The sequence below is a fragment of the Lolium rigidum genome, chromosome 6, assembly GCF_022539505.1.
Source record: "Lolium rigidum isolate FL_2022 chromosome 6, APGP_CSIRO_Lrig_0.1, whole genome shotgun sequence".
Classification (NCBI taxonomy): domain Eukaryota; kingdom Viridiplantae; phylum Streptophyta; class Magnoliopsida; order Poales; family Poaceae; genus Lolium; species Lolium rigidum.
Genome location: NC_061513.1, coordinates 360,413,578 through 360,428,685, shown reverse-complemented (window position 1 = coordinate 360,428,685; position 15,108 = coordinate 360,413,578). Strand labels below are relative to the sequence as shown.

General features: G+C 42.7%; 1 long non-coding RNA gene and 1 pseudogene across 1 annotated transcript; one reads left to right on the top strand and one right to left on the bottom strand.

Annotated features, from left to right (window-relative positions):
• Window positions 1-3,241: 3,241 nt before the first annotated feature.
• Window positions 3,242-15,108, bottom strand: part of LOC124667913 — a 30,138-nt pseudogene continuing 18,271 nt past the window's right edge.
• Window positions 7,270-8,169, top strand: LOC124667914. The gene is made up of 3 exons (XR_006991473.1): window positions 7,270-7,440; window positions 7,617-7,818; window positions 8,046-8,169. It is a non-coding gene; the product is annotated as an uncharacterized LOC124667914 (long non-coding RNA).

The following is a 15,108-nucleotide window of genomic DNA, read 5'->3' as shown; positions in this document are numbered from 1 at the left end:
GCCAGCCCTTGCTGGGCTGGGGCGCCCCACTATGGGCCTAACCCTAGTTTGACTCAGACAGGCCCAAGTCAAACAGACACAACTTAAACCCTAGATGGCCCACCACATGACCTGGCTACATTATTCCCTAATAATAACACTAAGATATAATAATGGTACAACCTTAGACTTAATCCTCGTATCAATGGCTGTCCTAGTGTATCAGGCCTGGATATCCACATCAATACTTGTAGTTTAAAGCCTGTTCCTGATGGATTCGAACTTGGCATGCTTACACACTAAGATCCGGTGAAGTGATTGGGCACAACCTTTTAATTCCAAAACCAAGGACTTACAAATCAAGAAAAATGTGCCCAGGTAGAAAGAATCACAAAAGTATGCATAATGGCTTGTTTAACAATAAGCTAAAGAATCAACGGAAATAGAAAAACTAACTACTTGTGGATTCAGCAGGCAATCTTGTTATTTATAAAAATCAAGAAAGCAATAAGAAGCTTTCAGAGGAATGGTGTGCCAGATTAGGAAGCAGTTGGATGAATGAATAGTTTGTTGAACACACAGATACCGCAAGCCCAGAGTACCTTGTGCAGCATCAGGAAACCTGCCTTTTCACTCACAACAGCGGTAGAGTTGATGGCAACCGGTTTTGTAGATAGACTAGAAAATGACAATCACCAAAGAAGTTATCGCAACTATGGCAATCGCGATGGAGGAGGTTATCCCAAGCCAGGATGCGATTTTCAACCCCGGCGAGCCCAAGATAAAGGGCCCTCAGCAACCCAAATGTTGTCAAGTCCGTGTAAAGTTCACTTTTACACAGACGGCAGTGGAAGGAAAAGGTCAAGTCAGCTCTTGAAGGACGGTCGACAGTTTCAGAGGCTCCAGGAAGCTTACAACAACATGCACCATCAAGCCATCAACCAGGGCCACCCTCCATTACCTGGGACGTTCACCTACAACGTACTACCTCCCACTCCTTCTTTGGTGCCACATGGAGCCCCGGCGGCCGTTGCCACGTAACAACGCTGCAGAATTCTTCTCATACTGCTCACGCCAATGATGTATACCCAAGAAACCATTACGGAGCCTATGTATGATGATTTAGAAGGGTTGCTCGTCAAAACGGTGCCAGAAGTTGATCACGCGACAAGTCAATGGAGCAACCTATTGGGTTTGACCGAGCAGATCATTCCCCTCGCGTTCCCCAACCAGGGCACTCTGCCCTCGTGATTGAAGCTCATATTGGTGGATACGAGATGAGCAAAATCTTCATGGATGGTGACAGTGGGCTCAACCTTATATTTGCTAGCACGTTGAACACAATGAACCAGTCTATGACAAACCTAATGCCTTCGAACACTAGCTTCCACGACATCGTTCCTGGCAAACCTGTTATCCCTTTGGGCTAAATCAACCTCGACATTGTGTTTGGTGGTCCTCACAACTTTCAAAGCGAAAAGATCACTTTTGAAGTTTTAGATTGGCCATCACAATACCATGCTCTATTGGGATGACCGACGTACACATGGTTCATGACGGTTCCGCACTACGCTTACTTAAAAATAAAGATGCGAGGGACCTATGGGAAAACTTCAAACGGAGGCCGAGCTACATGTAGCCCTTTATTTGTAGATACTTAGAATTTGTGTTTCAAAGTTTCAAAAAATCCGAATCACAATTTTACATATAGATAATAATGTATATTAAAATGGTGTAAAATCTCAATACAAACTAAGTCATATTCTAGGCTACACTAAAATATTTGACAAATTTGATAGTGAATAGTGCACATTTCAAGACTATAAACTTTGTCAGATTTTGTCAATTTCATGTAGCCTAGAATACAAATTATTTTGCAATGAGATTTTACACCATTGTAGTATTCATCATTGACTACCTTTAGAATTTTGTTTCGGATTTTTTTGAAACTTTGAAACACGAATTTTAAGAGGTTGAAAAGAAAGAGCTACATGTAACTCGGTCTCGAAAACGCCACACTCGAGACCTATGGTCCTATAATCGTTCATGGAAGCTTTACGCGCTGGGAAAATTGCGAAAGAGACTTCAGTAAACACAACCACATGCATGCAACCAGAATCTTAATAGAAAGGCGTAGGTTGTGGCATACGTTCTCAAAAGGATGGCAGCACCAAAATCATAAAACATGTCTTCACTAGTGGTGTTTGAGCTTTGAAACAAATAAATAGTCATTTCAGTGCAATCCTTCCACACTAGAGCAATGAGATATTTTGGTTGCGGCTTGCAAATGAAAAATCTTATATGTTCATTGTCTGTTGGTAGTACATTACATTCTAAGCTAAGCTTTCTGTATTTGATCATGTCATATATATGCTACACACATTTATTTATTTAATTTGCACCAACAGTGCTATTTGAATTTATATTTTTCCATACGTTTCATGGATGTTTTAAATTATATATGTTTCACATAGGTTAAAAATTTATATAAATATTCAGCATCGTGTGCTACAAAATCAACACGGTAACGCGCGGGGTGTCACCTAGTAATAGTAGGGAGAATGTTATCCTTGTCTTGTTTTCTAATCAAATGAACGGCCTGGGGGCCTGACATGTACATTTCCCTTAACATTTTTTCCCTCCATTTCATGGGTTAGTTAAATCTGGAAACTTAACATGTGTACTTCTGGAAGTGAACCCTTGCACTTCATGCTGTCACTGTTTGTACTTGACGCATTTTTGTGAATGATTTTAGTTTTCTCCTTGTACTTCACTGGAGACATTTGTACTTCCGAAACAGAATAGTTGTACTTACTAACAGAAATACATGTACTTTTTACTCTCTTATTTTTTGTACTCCCCTTTATATGGTTTTATCATTTCTCTAGCATTTCACATGGAAAATGCACTTTCAAAAATACGATATGCATCAGCATTAGCCGGTGTCACTAGAAATGGGATGAAAGAGGGCTCGTACGAATAATGTAGCTGCACATGGGGACTTGGTGGAGATGAACTATGTTATGTAGCATGGGTCGGCTTCACCTCCATGCCTGAATTTAGCATGCAAGAATGTGAAATAGAGATCACCAATTCATGGTAGGATAAAAGTTTACGCCGCATTATCACTCTTGATAAATCACCATCCAACAATAACAACATGCTTGATGGATTTGATTCCATCCATAGTATGGTAGACTTTATTGTTTTAGTTACGATGCTGCGACGAGTGATACATAAATCGAATATATCAGAGTATATACTTGTACTATTACACAAGTTTTATTAAGTGCAACAATCTAATAGTTTCTCAATTACTCTGTCACAATGGAACTTAAGGCCCCGAAGCCGCATCTTTAATGTGTCTGAAGGAGTCGGCGAAGTCATCCAAAAGTTGACTATAATCTGGAAATATTTCATCATCGATCGATAGAGTTACCTTGATTGTGTCACAGTAACTCGTGTAGTGCACAACCAAAGACTGCAAACAGAAATAAGGTAATTAAATACAAAATATGGTTGCATAACTATTTCAGTTATTTTTTTTTAAAAGGGCAATATATTTTAATTACACCCAGATTTTCTTTAACATCTCAATATCAAGACGAAGTCCCAAAATCGAGGATGAACACAACAAATAAACCTAAAAAAAAAAAACCAAGTGTCATGCTGAAACAAACAAAGGCGAGCAATGACAAATAAACAACCATCCTAAGCAGCACAAGGTCATTCTGGTTGTTCAAAAGCCACGCCTTCAAGAAGTAAATGACACATACATATTGTTGTCACCGAATAAATTTAATAAAGATCAGAATATAGATTTTCAGCCTAAAGAGTCAAGCCTCATCCAACCTCCGTTGCATGTATCACACTATATATGGCCAGTCTGATGACTCGGCCATCCAGCCAAATTCTCCCGGTAGACATGCACCCTCCATGAAACCCAGATATACATGGCCATGATTTGAACATCGCCACACAACTAATAACCACGTCTGTATGAGCTTATCAACTGTCGACAACATGATCCGTTGTTTCCATCAGCCAAGACGCCTGCCTCGAGCCCCCGATGCATAAACAATACTCGCAGACCAATATGAGTGGACATACTAAATCTAATAGAATCTCCAGTTGCAGTCCCCTAAAGCGTCTTCCAAAGAGATTTGGGGTACTCCGGACGTTTGACCTCCTCCAGCAGCGCGTCCCAAGCCTTTTTTTTATTCGGCACGGCTCAATACGGTGTCCGGCGCTCGAGACCAACCCCGTTACACAGGGGACGCTGTGGGGACGTTGGGCAGAACGAAAACCCGCGTGGTTTCCTACCTGCTAGCGACCATGAGCGATACCATTGCTTCGCGCCTTTCTTTCGCGCCACACGTCCTCTTCTTCGCCTCCCACTCCTCCATCGCCGCTCAAATCGTCGGCTCCCATCGACACAATACTTCGACTGCGCTGGACTCCGCCGCTACACCTGACTCCCTGGCCTCCCTTTTCGCTGCCGGTGGTTCACCTACTCTAGCCGGAACGCGACAGCCACTCCCCCTCCTCTACGCGCATAAAGTGTTCGATCGTCTGTCTGGTAGGCGCGGCTAGTCGATGTTTGTTGTCCCCATTGCCGTTGCGGATTTCTAACTATTTGTTTTGCCTCATAGACTTGGATAGTGACAACGAGATGATCCAACAAATGCTTGATGACGATGCAACCTGCGAGGATGACGTTCGCGAGAACTTGGCGATCATCACTTGCCTTCAAAAAATACTTAATGAAGCCGAGAAGAAGAAGAGGCCGCACCATGGAGGTTCAAGGCTGAGAAGAAAAAAGTCAAAGCCACGACGGAGGTTGGAGGGTCATACTATGTTGTACAACGACTACTTCTCCGACACTGCAACACATGCCGACAATTTTTGGCGGCGCTATAGGATGAGAAGGACTTCTTCATGGAAATGTTTCATGGCGTGAGGAAGTTCGACCCGTACTTCAGGCTGAAGCACGACGCCTTTGCCACGATTGGCTTCTCGTCGATCCAGAATTGTACCGCCACCATGAGGATGCTTGCATATGAAGCACTGCCAATGGACATGACGACTACCTTCACATGAGTAAGTCCACTGCCATTGAGTGCTTGTACAAATTCTGCCGAGCCTTGGTGGGGAAGTTTGACCCGTACTATTTGACAGGGCCAAAACTATAAAGTAGAGATTGCTAGAACCATGGCACAAAATACAGCGAGAGGATTCCCTGAAATGCTTGGAAGCATCGATTGTACGCATTGGTCATGAAAGAACCGCCTGTCTGCTTGGCAAGGTTTGTACAAAGGATATTGCAGTGTGGTGCTTGAAGCTGTGGTGAGTTATGACCTCTAAATTTGGCATTTTTTTTTTGCATGGCGGGATCACACAATGACATCAACGTGCTGCAGCGCTCTTTGGTGTTTTTGAAACTAGTGGAAGATCATACTTCACCATTGAACTATGAGATCCATGGCAACAAATATAACAAAGGCTACAACTAGCCGATGGTATCTATCCAATATGGACGACATTTGCCAAGATAATCTCTGCGCCAACGGGTTAGAAGAATTGCCACTTTGCTGAACGTCAGGAGAACTCCCACAAGGATGTCGAGCGGGCATTTGGTGTGCTTGAAGCTTAATTTGCTATTGTTCGGTACCTGCTCTTTCCTGATCTCATGACCAACTGCGGGAGAATGCAAACTTGTGTCATAATGTACAACATGATCATCGAAAATGACCGCAAGACTTGAGTTAGACATGTTGGTCCCTATGACTGCACACGCTCAGCTGCAATCTGATCTCGTAGAGCATCTATGGATGCTCAAAGAAGAGGCATTAACTGCGTTGACACCTTGATCTAGGCCAACTTCTATTTGTTTGATTTATTGTTTCTTAACGTTTAATTTGAAAATAATATTATCAAACATATTTATTTGTATGATACGTTATAAAAAAGTTCTAATTTTTTTGGAAGACGCATTTGAGAAAGAGACACATCCCAAAAACGGCAACTAGCAGCCGCGTTCTCCAAACATGCATGCAATCCAGATACGGTTTGAAGGACGCGGCAAAACATGCTCTGATGGCCGGACAAGATGCATGCTCTAATGAACAGTTACAAGACCCGGCCGCTAGTACACTGCCCCGATGGCAATGACCAATTCCTCATTCAGGAGCCTCTGGGTACTTGTAGCCTTACACGCCTTGGAGGAAACTCTATCATATGAGGATCTTGTAGCGCGTCACAAGGAGCAGCTGGGTTTGGAACACTCCACAACCAGGAGGACATTCTCTATGAGCTCTCGGTTGCAGCGGGATCCGGGAATGCCGGCTATTAATTGCCTAGCCACGTACCGCGCAGGCGCGGACATCACTGCTACTACGTGTACTGTTGTTGTCTCTCACCATCGCTGCTACATGTTCCCATTATTCTAGAAAAAACCATGTTGGTGGGAGGTGTTGGAGTATACCTCTACCACTAACATAGTCGTACCTTTGTCAGACATGATACAGTACACTGTTTCTTCAAGTAACCATGTAGTCACATTTTCACATATTTGGATTGACAAAAGTAGAAATGTAGCTTATGATCAAATGTTTCGATTTAAGAATGTGGTTGGCTTACTTGTGGAACTCCATAAAGACCGGGGGCAATGAAGGTAACTAGATTTTGATGTGCGTTTTGGCGCAAGAACCCGTAAAATTAATGTCAATATTTATTTTGTATATCTCCACTAATATAAAAAGGGAGAGAGAGGCAGATCCAACCAATCTGAACGCTACACTCACAAGATCTAACGATCCAAATCTATCCAATGTTGAGGTGCTCAACGCTGTTGAGCGCCAAACTGATATTCCCGTCTCCACTAAGAGAAGAGGCAGTTCCAAGCGTGAGGGAAACAGAGGAACGACGCGGCGGCCGCCGTAAAGCATCGCACGCACGATCCCATCCTCCGGATTCGCCGCCCGAGAGAAAAAGGGTATCGCCGCTGCTGCAGTACACATCCACACGACCATGTCCACCGGCATCGCTCCGAGACACCATCTTCGCCTAATCGCCTCGATGCACCGTACGCCTCCATCCTCACGCCGTTCCGCCGCATCCGCACGTGGCTCCGCTCCTTCCTTACCCTTCAACTCCACCCACACCCCGCCGTCCTCCCTCGACAGCCGATCCGGGATTCCAGGGGATGGGGTGTGGCGCCCCAGGACTCTCATGGAGGGGAGGCGAGGGGAGGGGAGCAGCGTGTTGATCTGGACACCATCCGCCCGCAAGTGCTCACCGTGTCGCTGCACTAGAGGGTTGCAGTTGGGCGCCTGCGCGATGGCCGCGGCGAGAGCTGTGTACTGGACGTCTCGATCCCGCTGCCTTGATCGCCTCCTCGCAATTTGCTCACTCCACTGACCGTGTACTCCCGTCCAAGGCCATGTTTAAATTCACACAACGGTACATGCTCCGGTACTCTCCCGTGTGTTTCTGATTTTTGTTCTGCATATACATTCAGATTTATAATAAGGTGTTATAATTTTGGTACATGGTCATACGGTCATACCCTTTTGCGCTGCAGACTTCGACAAGTATTCCAATTGCTCCTAAATGAATAGTTTGTCTCATTTTCACAGGTCACACAGCGATAACTTGATTTCTGAACGGGATGAAGGATTACATCTTGTGCTAGATGAAACCATGTCCTTTTAACCTTGCTGTGCCACGAGCTCAAGAGGAGATGTGCTTGTGTATTATGTTTGGTTAATTTCAGATCATATGAAACTATAGGAGATGCACAATTTCATTTATGAAATCAGTTGTATTCTGCATTATCAGGTACAGTGTCAGTGTTCTTCCTTCTATATTTTTGATGGGTTAGTATATGGCTTTGTAGCACAAAAAATGGCCACGATTCTATGTAGTTGGAGAAGGAAAATAAAAACCATATGCTCATTTCTTTTTTGTACATTATTTTTCATTATGCATGCCATTCCTTTGTATTTATGGCATTCTTTATTTGCCAGAACATCTTTTATATGTCACTTACTATCTCAAAACTGCAGGACGGAACATTCAGTACTATCACTGGAAACTATACAGCATTCAGGAATCTGAAAGATTTGCTTTTGCACTTCTATTTTTCAATCATGGAATATTTTCGTCTTGAAGCACCTACTGATTTTTTTTTTTTGAAATCTTGAAGCACCTACTGATGGAAAGCCAGTTGTGACAAGATGTGCATCTTGTTTCTATCAAGTAGCTTTTTAATCTTGTGCCTCAATATCACAAGAACCATTTCTGTATTACCCTTCCTTTTTCTTTCTTTTATCATATATGGTGTTCATTAAATATACGCAAGCTAGGCCCTTTCGCTCTTGACCTTAAAGGTGAGGGTAACAACCAGTAGATGCAATGATATATATTTAAGACCCCTGCTACTTTCCTTGACGAAGCTGTAGGCCGCAGCATGTTTGTACCCAACCCGAGGGCTTTATTAATTTAAAGTTGGACAGCTGATGCCTTTTATCTATAAAAAAATCTTCATATTTATTTACATTGTACTATCTGTGTTCTATTTTCAAATGCATGCATAATTTGTTCAAAGTAATGTCAATCACTTCCAACAAGTATTCAGATTTAGAATTATTACCGATTCTTGATTAAATTTAGAGAGTTACCTCGGAGTTAGCAACAAGGGAGTTGTTGATCTTTTTCTCACTTTAGTAGAAAGTTACTGAAATCTGGTGTGTTGCTACAGGAGTAATAAACATGATCAAGTGGCACGTCATTGTCCACACACCCAATGGTTAAGGAACTATCTTAGACTTGATAAACAAGTAGGCAATTTGCAAGCTTCAAATAAGCTCTAGGAGCTAAGTGAGCGATGAGACACAACTTAGTGTAATTGCAGCTTAAGCGCGCCCAGGCACAGCTTAAGCATTTCGTACTGATGTCATATGGCTAGGAACAACTTCTACTCCTGTAACATTTTAAACCAGCAAGTTCTTAAGAAAGATATTCTTTCTGCATATTGCGTAGTCATACTAGGAAATGAACAATTAGGCTCAAGTGAGCTTTTACCGGAGACTCAGTTTCAGGCTATTAGCATCTTGTGCATTTCATGTTGGCAGGAATTCGTATCTTATCTGAAATGTTTTTTTATACTTCTGTATTCATGGAGTCTATTTGGAAATTGAAGTTATGTCAATAAGAGACTTAACTGTATTATGCCTGTGAAGGCTTCATGGTGGATACAGGCATATAGTAGTAATCAAGACTGCTAGCTTGAAGCGGGGCTTGTGAATGGTATATTAAACTCAAGCCAAATCAGACCTATGATTTATTTGAACTGTAACAAATAATTGTTCACAGGGATTCTCATGTAGTGTTAGGATTTAAACTTCCGAAGCTTTCATTGTGGCACTTCATTGTTGTTTGTATCCAAGGTTTTAAATAGCGCGCAATTTCGCCGGTTTTAGCGCGCAATAGCGTATTTGGACCCTTCGCGCTATATTTGACAGAAAATGATCGCTACAGTGCTAAACACGAAATAACACGCTAAATCGTGCTAAATGGCGCTAAAACGTATAACATGTATCGCGCTAAAAACGTTTGGCTGAAAAAACAAAGATGCAAAACTGCAGGCCAACCCATCGGGCCCAAAAGTCCAAATTTTTCCACCGAAGCTAAAAATACTTAAAGCACATACGTACGGCAAAACCTATCCTTAATTCCAGTCTAGCAGTTCCCCACGACGACGGCGGCGGCTGCCTCTTCCAGGCTTCCAGCGTGACATCGGCGCCCATTACTTCCTCCCCCAAGGTTCCGCCGGCTACTTCCTCCGGTTCAGATGTCGGCGACGCCGCAGGAAAATCGCCCACCAGGTTAGAGCTGACTAGAACCTTTTCCTCATCCTGATTTATAGATGCGTTCATGTATTGAATACTTGAAGTATTGATCTGTAGATGAATCGATTCAGATTGGTACTGTACAAGCTATCCTCATAGATGAACAATCGATTCAGACTTTGAGAGATGACTAGTGATTTGTAATGAACTAGTATACTGCACTACGCTGCTGTAGTGATGTTCCTTTTGTAAAGTGCTTTTGTTTTCTGGTTGTAGGTGCATCAAGCACGGCATCAACAATACAGGGAGACCGTCTTGTATTAAAAAATATTGTCTTTAATTTTGTTCTGGGGATCTACTTTGAACGTTATGGTTATGCAATTAGTCTGCTGGACAAGATTTTAGTTGCCGAAGTCCTTAACATTTTCATGTCTTTTTGCAAAACGCTATTTTATATTTAGCACGCTATACCGCGCTATAACTTGCATAGCGTTTGGAGAAGGTCCTCGCTAAATGAAATAGCGCGCTATTTAAAACCTTGTTTGTATCCCCTGAAAATGTCTTGTTGACAATTTGCCTAACTTTACAGCTAACTGACAAAATCCAAGTATGAATATTAGTTTTTTTTTTTATGGTTAAAGACAGGAGCTCTGCCATTTCATTTCAGTAGAGGGAAAACTGTACAAGACAGAAAAAACTGCCTAGGAGAGAAACACACGGCAAGGCTACACCTTGCGGCCTAACTCAAAGGATTTTATTAGTTGCACTACATGTATGGCACCTCAGGTGTATACTAAATTAATAATAAATTTTATGATCCTAATACCAATTTCTGACCCGTCCCTTGTTCTTACATTACAAGCAAGCAAAACAAAGATGGCATGCACTACTGTTGGAAGAGGTTCAGCTGAAATCTGCTTATTTTTTGGTTGACAATAAACTGAAGACTATTTCTCTCCTGTGGAACTGATAGCATGAACGGAACAAAAGCAATCATGGTGAGGTCAATGAGTTTTAATTTAATGTCCATAGATATGCCAATGAGTGGAAATATTTTCTTCGAAACAACTTCATACTGAACCAATGCGAAAGAAAACTTTATGCAGCCTGTTTTTTGTTACGATAAATGTTGATGCTGCCTCGGAGGTGTGATAATATTCTGAACTTTATGAATTTTCATGTATGATCTTTGTTGATAGCAATGAGGTCTTTCATGCATTTTATCATTGTTCAGATTTGCTGATGTGATTATTTGTTGACAGCAACGAGGAATGTGAGGAGGTGAAACACCAGAGGCGAGTGGCATGTGGGCAGAGACGCTAAGGTCTGGTAAGTCTGGAAAGGGAGATGAAGAGGCGGTGAGCTGTGGTTGGGATGGTATAAGACCAGGGTTTTATAATTTTTACAATGAGCGGTGGATCAAGTTTGTGGGCGCTTTGACTCTACAGCCAATTGAAGACAAGAAACCAAAGGAAATAGTTAGTTTTGATCAACTTTAAAGTTATATATATAGGATTTGGTTTTCATCATATGAACTCAAAAAATTCTTGAGTTTACATAAAATTGTATGTATGTTTACATATTTCATTTTCTTAAAATAGGTGTTTGCACATGTACGATTAGGTATACTTGTTGTTCATAAATTATGCTATTTGTACACATTAATATTAATATTAGTATGAAACTGAATAAAACATATCTGTGATATTCATTAGTTGATATACGTGCATTGCACGTAGACGATTACTAGTATTTATAAACATCAATGATAAGAAACATTAAATCAAGAGTGAATAATAATTCGTTTCATTTCCTCGATGCAGGGAAGAATTGCCGGTTGATGAAGAGGAGCAAAATAACACAACATATCATGGATTAAACACACTGCAAATTATAAGTATCAAGTAGGAAAATATATTACTCGTAGGTACAAAGATATGGTTATGAGATAACATAGATAGACATCAAAGAGTCTGCTAGGCAGCTTGATAGCAAGCCAGAGAGGAATGAGGGATGGAGAAACTATGCAAAAAGATATGATATAACTTTGCTCACAAGTTAGTCTTCTCCAACAGCATGATGCTGGTACTTAGGCCATGGGGGCTGCACCTTGGGACTCGTGTGTAGGTGGTAAATGATAATAAATCTTTTTAGGTTTTACAAAATGTAGCGAACCATAGTAAAGCGAAACAACCATTTATATACAACCATGAAATCAAGAGGAAAATATATTATAGCAAGAAGGAAGGAACACCGAAATCATCATCCACATAGGCAGTAGGGGTGCACCTTGGAGTGTGATCCGTGGAACTTGTGTCGATACACACTTTGTATAACAACGATAAAACTTAGGATGAACTTAGGTAAAGTACACAAAATTACAAACATAGTAGAAAACACTTATTTTAAGGCTTGCTTTGGTGTGTGTTTCCCGAGTTCACACCTGTAAATGATTAAAAAATCACTATACTAACCATGTATGAAAATCTATTATGACTAAGTGGTAAGTGTAGAAGACACAGCACCTAGTCGTTACAAAAGGAAGTGTAGAAACAACACGCATAGGTATGTACTTCATATGTAGAGATCAATCATTAAGGAAAGAACATGTTCTTTCAAGTACATGGCATGGCCAACAGGAAACAAACACCTAATAGGTAGTTGCGTCACGAGAAGACGATATTCCTGCAAAAGAAAAGATAACTTAACAAACGGCTAAACTGAAGGCAAATAAAATAAGTGGTGAAAGAACACATACTTAATTAATGTTTAGTGCATTCTTTGTTGAAAATTATGAGGTATTATCTTCGAATATATCTTAGTTTAGAGTCACTTAAGTTTAGTTCAAGTTTTACAATGGTTGGTATTTTTAATAATCGTCCATCCACTCCGATCTGATGGTGAAAATGAACGAAAACAAACGGACATGACCATAGGTACATGACCAGAACCAAAATCATGTATGACCAAAATCTCTACTCCGATTCATATTACTTGATCTAGATAGATTTTAGTTTAGCATCAAGTAATATAGATCGAAGGGAGTATATGAAAAGAAAAGAGCATACTTTTAAACGGCCAAAGCATCCGGTGAAACTGCACGAATGTGTGTTTTTTATTTGTCTTCTTCTCTTGGTCTCACTCATTCTCTCACTCTCTCTCTTGCTCTCACCCATTCTCTCGCTTGCCATGGAATATGTCGTCTCCTCAGTTTGGCCTGGTGATTTGTCCCCTCTCTTGCGATTTGTCTCGGTGATCTTTTCGCCCGACGATTACCGCAGCCACCAGCGGTAGGCAAGGTAGAAAGAGGGGCGGATCCGCGGCGTTGGATGGGGGGGGGGGGGGGGGGGAACACGGGCTGGCCGCCGGCAGGAGCGTCGGCTGGGAGGAGGAGGGGCGGCGGGGAACCTCGGCTGTCCGCGAGCGAGGATCGTCGGCTAGGGAGGAGGAGGGCGGCGGGAACCTAGGCTGGTGGCCAGCAGGAGCGTCTCGTCACTGGGGAGGAGCGGGTGTACACTATCCATGCTCTGCTCCTCCACTGCTCCATATGCAGCCGCTCTTCCGCAGTACGGCTCCACGGTGAGGGTCATCGCGTGCATGGTGGCTTAGCCAGACCGCATTTTCAAGACAGCAGGTGGCATCCATCCCGACCACGCGAGTCACTGCCGCCCTGGTTGCCACCACAACGGCCATGTATAATGGTTCACTCCACTGACGCAGAGCAAACGGTCCGTATGTTTTTCTCTTTCAAACTTTCAGTTTTGCAGGTGTGGTACTGGGTATATGCAGCAGCTCTTCCAGCGAATAACTGATGATCGAGTTCGATTCATACTGACACAGCATCCATGGACTCCTAAAATACAGCTAACACACCAGAAAGGTGGAACAGGGAAAAGCGGTCAAAGAACAAAGAAACGTGTACAGGGCTATAGAGATTACGCACAGAGAAGAACAAAGGTATTACTATTATTATCTTTACTATTAAATGCCAATGCGACCCGTACGTAGTACGTCGCTGCGCCGGGATCGATTCTTCGATCGAATTGTTTCCTGCTCATGCACGACGTACCAGCCCAGACAAAATAGAATCGGTCTTTTCTCCAAAAAAAAATAAAAATAGAATCGGTCTCTGGCCCATACACGATTAGCGGTTTGCACTTAGGCCCGTCGATTGTTCTTTAATTAACCCGCAGACCTAACCGAACAGAGTACGCCCTCGATCGCCTGCCTTCCGCGGAGCAAAGACATCGGAGCGATTACCAGCGCGCTGCTGTCGATAGAGAAGGACAGCGAAGGGGAAGGGCGGAGGTGCTGAACCAGCTCGTCGAGGCGCAGCCGGACGAGACGAGATGGAGGCGAAGAGGAGGTAGGCCTGGTGGCCACGCATGGGGATTAAGTCGCGACAATGGACTTGAGGCTTGTGGCGCTGACCACAGCTCGAGCGAGAGGGCTGAGAGGATCGGAAAAATCTTTATCCTCGACGGCAGGTCTTATCTCTGCTCCCGACTCACATGTAACGGCCATCCGTTACCACTTACCAACGCCCAGGTGCCCTCTGTCTATGCCTGGCCTTCGTACCAACAACAAGGTTGTTGGCCGTCTATTCCTGCAAGCTACTGACCTCTCCCCAACTCCTGTGAGCTGCACCGGTTGCCTATTTTCGTTTTTTCCTTTCTCTGATCTAGCGCTTTGTCACGTGCATGCCGTATGTTCGAAAAAAGCCTAAGTAATGCTGCCGCTGCATGGCTCTAATCTTTAAAATTAACAGGATAGACGCCTCGATTGATCCGGGTCGGCAGTTCGGCACGGGGTGCAGGGGAGCCAAGAGACAGGCTCACGTCAGCGTTCAGCGGCGGGGAGCGACAATGTTCAACCAGGCCTTGGAACCCCTCCGTGAGACTATCTCGAACTGACAAACCCCATCCTGCCACTACTGCTGAGCGCGTTTGGAGGAGACCAACTGTGTTCTACAGTTATATACTTATATAGCTTGTCGATGCGAAACTCACTCTAGAGTCTAGAGATCAAATACAAAGAATTGAGCAATGTGTTGTGGAGGGCTTTTGTTTCTACACGCAGACATTACGGTAAAATGCAGGCGATCAATTCAGTCAAAACATCCACCTCCCTTTATTAGTATATTTTTGTATATATATACTCTCAATCTTATAGAGTTTTCAAAACGTGGACCATAAAAATTTACCTAATATGTTGCCAACATATTAGTTAGCATGCGCGGATACACGCATTTAAAAACCAATGCAATAATTTCATAGTA